Source organism: Phacochoerus africanus, chromosome 15 (genome assembly GCF_016906955.1).
Source record: "Phacochoerus africanus isolate WHEZ1 chromosome 15, ROS_Pafr_v1, whole genome shotgun sequence".
NCBI lineage: Eukaryota > Metazoa > Chordata > Mammalia > Artiodactyla > Suidae > Phacochoerus > Phacochoerus africanus.
In genome coordinates, this window is record NC_062558.1 from 124427330 (window position 1) to 124433329 (window position 6000).

Below are 6000 nucleotides of genomic sequence, written 5' to 3' on the forward strand. Positions count from 1 at the left end.
CAAGGAAAGGTACCTCCTTTATCAAACGTTTTTTTTGTCTCATGCTAATCCAGTCCTGCTATCTCATAAACTGTTTTGCCACCCCATCATCTTGCTATCCCCCCAAAAAAATCACAGGAAATGGAGTTCCCCTGCGGTGAAGTGGGTTAAGGATCAGACGTTGTCACTGCTGTAACACAGGTTTGACCCTGGCCCTGGAACTTCCACATGCCAGGGCATGCCCCCCCACCCCCCAAAAAAAAATCACGCAAAATTTAACACTCAGAGGACCTGGGCTAAGAGATCAAAAACTCTAGCAATGAGCTATGTGGAACAGGAGAAGGACTTGAATTCATAAAGAGGGAGATATAGGAAGAAATTGGTCTTAACCAATTACAGATGGCTAGCAAGATGCTTCCAGCTCAAATTAGCCTGGATGCTGTAATCCAGCTTTTCTTTAATTAATATCTCACACTTCTAAACAAAGTGAGTGAAATTGAAAAGACTCTGCCAGAATTCCTCTCAGCTTACATAAACCAAACTTGAGCTGGGTTGTGGATTTATTAGGCAGGGCTGTGAATATTTTTAATGCAGTATTTATTTCCTGAGCTGTATAAATAGACGTGATACTAGTGTCACCATCAGCTTAGGAAAGATGCTCCTCTTCATATGTTGGCTGTAAGAATTTGCACATTATTCATTATCTTCAAAGCATTTTCCTATCCACCACTTCTTCCCCTTGCAATCCTTCTCTCCCAGTTTGCTAAATGTGAAAGTATAGATGACAATCCAGATCATTTATTTGTTTTTGTTTTTTATTCATTTTTGTGTTTTGGGTTTTTTGTTGTTGTTGTTTGTTGGTTGGTTGGTTTATTTTGGGTTTTTTTGGCCATGGCCAAGGTGTGTAGAAGTTCCCAGGCCAGGGAACAAACCCTTGATACAGCAGCAACCCAAGCTGCTGCACTGACAACATCTGGTCCTTAACCTGCTGCACCACAAGGGAACTTCCCAATCCAGATCAGGTAAACCACATCAGAGTTGCCTGGTGATGCTCTATGATGCAGAAATTGATGGAAAAAATAAGAAAGCAAACCACAGCGCTGTGAGTATTTTTTAACATAGTATTACTTGGCATTCAACCCCCAAAAGTCCAGCTCAAATGTCATCCTTCTTTATCTCTTTGCCTCCCTTTCTCAAGTAGAATTGGTTGACTCTTGTTTCCACATCAGTTTGTATCCATTTCCTCATAGCATGTAAATCTATTATGGTTTTTTTTTTGTCAATATATGTTATTTCATACTGGTCTGTGGATTCTTTGCAAGCAAAGCCGTATCTTGGTCACGCATACTGTTAGAATCTTTAAGAGCGCTCAGAATAACAATTAGTGCATGTTGAATGAAAGTGAAATATGAGGTTACAATCTCACAATGCAGAACCGTCCCCAATGCGCAGCTACCCACAGTCCACCGAGTCTCTACTTGGTTTTGGTTAATGAAGATGTGTTTTTAGGGCTGAATAGTTCAGACAGAGTTCTAACATTAATCATCAGCAAAAACCCTCCATTTTCTCTTAAGTCAATAAAGTATTTATTCAGTGCTGACTTAAATAGGATTGGAGCTTATAAGCAGTAGAAAATACCCAAAGAGTGGGAGCAAATCATTGCAAATGATGCAACAGACAAGGGCCTAATCTCCAAAATATACAAACAACTCATACAACTCAACAACAAAAAAACCAATAACCCAACTGAAAAATGGGCAGAAGACCTAAATAGACATTTCTCCACAGAAGACATACAGATGGCCAACAGGCACATGAAAAAATGCTCAGCATCACTAATTACTAGAGAAATGCAAATCAAAACTACGAGGTACAGCCTCCCACCAGAAGGGCCATCATTAACAAGTCAACAAATAACAAATGCTGGAGAGGGTGTGGGGAAAAGGGAACCCTCCTTCATGGTTAGTGGGAATGCAAACTGGTACAACCACTATGGAAAACAGTATGGAGATGTCTCAGAAAACTAATCATAGAACTACCATATGATCCAGCAATCCCACTCCTGGCCTTTCACTGAAAAAGATACATGCACCCATATGTTCATCGCAGCACTATTCAACCATAGCCAAGACAGAGAAACAACCTAAATGTCCATCAACAAATGAATGGATTAAGAAGATGTGGTACAGGAGTTCCCATTGTGGCGCAGTGGTTAAGGAATCCGACTAGGAACCATGAGGTTGCGGGTTCGGTCCCTGCCCTTGCTCAGTGGGTTAACGATCCGGCCTTGCCGTGAGCTGTGGTGTAGGTTGCAGACGCGGCTCGGATCCGGTGCTGCTGTGGCTCTGGCGTAGGCCGGTGGCTGCAGCTCTGATTCAACCCCTAGCCTGGGAACCTCCATGTACCGTGGGAGCGGCCCAAGAAATAGCAAAAAGACAAAAAGACAAAAAAAAAGAAAAAAGATAAACTGGAGTTTCCAGTTGTGGTGCACTGAAAATGAATCCGACTAGGAACCATGAGGTTGCAGGTTTGATCCCTGGCCTCGATCAGCTGGTTCAGGACCTGGCATTGCTGTGAGCTGTGGTGTAGTTCACAGACGCGGCCCCGATCTGGTGTTGCTGTGGCTCCGGCGTAGGCCAGTGGCTACAGCTCTGATTAGACCCCTAGCCTAGGAACCTCCATATGTCTCGGGGTGCAGCCCTAAAAAAGACAAAAGACCACACACACACACACACACACACACACACACAAAGATAAACTAATGTCATTTGCAGCAACATGGGTGGAACACTAGAGATTCTCATACTAAGTGAAGTAAGCCAGAAAGAAAAAGACAAATACCATATGATATCACTTATTTGTGGAATCTAAAATATGGCACAGATGATCCTATCTACAAAACAGACACAGATCATGGCCAAGGAGAGCAGATTTGTGGTTCTCGGGGCGGGGAGCGGGGCTGGAGGGAAGAAATAGGTGGACCGGCAGTTTGGGGATTTTGGATGCAAACTGTTGTATTTGGAATGGATGGGCAGTGGGGCCCTACTGTACAGCACAAGGAACTCTGTGTAATTGGGTCACTTTGCTGTATAACAGAAGTTGAAAAAACATTGTAAATCAACTACAATTTTTTTTTTTTTTTTTTTTTTTTTTTGCTTTTTAGGGCCACACACATGGCATGTGGATGTTCCCAGGCTAGGGATCCTATCAGAGCTACAGCTGCTGGCCTACACCAGAGCCACAGCAAAGCCGAGTCTGCGACCTACACGGCAGCTCACAGCAATGCTGGATCCTTAACCCACTGAGCGAGGCCAGGGATCGAACCCGCAATCTCATGGTTCCTAGTTGGATCCGTTTCCGCTGTGCCATGACAGGAATGCCAACTATAAATTTTTTTTTTTTAAGTTTTAGAAAATACATTTTTTTTGGGGGGGGGGTTGCAGTCCCACAGCCTGCAGAAGTTCCCTGTCCAGGGGTCGAATCTGGTCCACGGCAGTGACAATGCTGGATCCTTAACCACTAGCCCACCAGGGAACTCCAAAAATAACTTCTTTAAGATGTAGAAAGTAAGGGGTCTGGTTTTTTGAGCATCTATTCAAAGACACTAGGCACTGCTTTATGTATATTATTCCATTTAATCTTCTAAGCAATACTTCAAGTACTGTCAATCTCATTTTACAGATGAGAAAAGTGAAGCTCAGAGAGGTTAAGTAATTGTCCCAGGGTCACAGCTTCAAACCTAGTTTTCCTGGCTCTAAAACCCATGTACTATCTTATGAGGCACAGTCTTTGGAGCCTCAGTGATCTGTCATCTAGTTGCCTGGAACATTCACTTCACCTCCTGGGACTCAATTACTACATCCGTCAAATGGGCATGATACTACCTTTTGGGGACAAATGATAGTGTAATCTTTTAAGGAAGCCTATCAGGCTTATCATTCTAAATCCACTTCAGGAGATACAACTAATTATCATGAAACAAATATTGTGTAACCTAAGAGTGTTTGTAAGTGCTAAAATCTACCACATAAATTAAGAAGTGATACAGAAATTCAGAGGACAATAACACGCATACAAGCTAATGTTCTCAGAGACGTCTCCTCGGAACACAAGAGGGATAAATTGGGACTGAAAGGATGAATGAGATTTGGAAAGACAAGGGGGAGATTAGACTGAAAAAAGAAGGAAAAATGAGTTTTAATTGAGCACAATTGTGAAAAGAGCATTGTCTACAATGATAAAGAAAACCTCCATTATCGTGTGTTGACTATACAGCCCGAAGTGTGCCAAGTACTTTGTAAGCATCAGTTCATTTAATCCTCACACTAATCTTTGGAGGCTGACTGATTATCCCCATTTTACTGGTGGGCAAACTAAGGGGCAGGGAGGAAGAGGGATTTGTCCAGGATGACACAGTTCTTCTAACTCTGTGCTCTTGACTAACCAGCAAGGACCACACATGTTGAAGAGAGGTTATAGAGACGAATAGAGAAAGCCAGATGGTCTCTGTCGTCACTGAGATTATCAGTCTAGGTGAATTAATTTTCCCCACAAAATGTTAAGAAATGCAGTATCTTAAAGCGATTTCCCCCAAATTCCTATAACCTGGCCTACTCTTTGATAGAATTACAAAGCCAACATTTTTGATTTGACCTTTTCTGGGTATTCACTGCATCGCTGTATTGTTGCCAATGTCAACAGATTTCATTTTTGTTTGTTATACCCTGACGTCATCATAAAATCAAGGTGATTTCCGGTATCTAATTTTCTTCCCTTCTGAAAATGATCCTTTCTTCCCCTTTTAAAAGTTAATATCTAATAACTTTTGGAGTTAATAATTTGTTTAATATTCCATGTGGAAAGAACAACTTTGAGAGGTGGGCAATGAATAAGCAGATTTATTTCCTTCATTCCACCCCTGGTAAATGGCAGCCAGATGAAGCACTTTACAAAGACATATGTCCTGAGGATTCTTTAGAGATCTTTGTTTTGTAATCTAAATTTATGTTAATTTTATTTAACAGAGAGTCCCAAGTTTTATTCTTATTGTTATAATTTCTACATACTTCCCTCATGGGCTTATCGATTTTTTTTTTCCTTTCATCTCTTTCTCCCAGGCTTTTAACTCTCAGATCTTCTCTTTGAACTCTTTAACTAATACAACTCTACATGTTATTATCTCAGAGAATTTGTAGGCTAGAGGCTTTGGTTCTATCATATATTAGTCTTTGTGCTCCAAGCAATTTAAGAATTTAAACTGAAACCTCTAATATGGAAGTGACATGAGGAGTTCGCGTTGTGGCTCAGTGGTTAACAAATCCGACTAAGAACCATGAGGCTGCAGGTTCGATCCCTGGCCTTGCTCAGTGGGTTAAAGATCTGGCGTTGCCGTGAGCTGTGGTGTAGGTTGCAGACGAGGCTTGGATCCTGTGCTCCGATCAGACCCCTAGCCTGGGAACCTCCATATGCCGCGAGAGTGGCCCAAGAAATGGCAAAAAAACAAAACAAACAAACAAAAAAAGAAGTGACATGATGTAAGAAGTCACTTTGGGAGTTCCCATTGTGCCCCAGCAGGTTAAGAACCCAACGTACTGTCTGTGAGGATGTGGATTTGATCCCTGGCCTCACTCAGCGGGTTAAGGTCTCAGTCAACCTATGGCCCAACTTCAGGGCATAAGTGTTGTGCCTTCCAGGTTGGGAGTTTGTGTGGCAGAGTGTGTGGCAGGAGGCAATCACTTGAAGATTCAGTGACCATCAGGTGAAGATGCTGGTACACACTGCATTGGCTTTCTCAAGAGGCCAGTTACGAAAGACCAAAATGAGTACCCAGGAAAGCATAGGTCCTTCCAGATGGGAAAATTCTGGATCCCACGGCTCTAGAAGTGAAGATTACCCCTTAGAAAGGAAGTGTGTTGGAAGTCAGCATTTAATTATAATCACCGTACTTGCTCTGAGATATGTGAATGGACACAGGAAGGTATAGAGAGGGAGTGGGGTAGCTGGCCCCCTGCACTCTCTCCT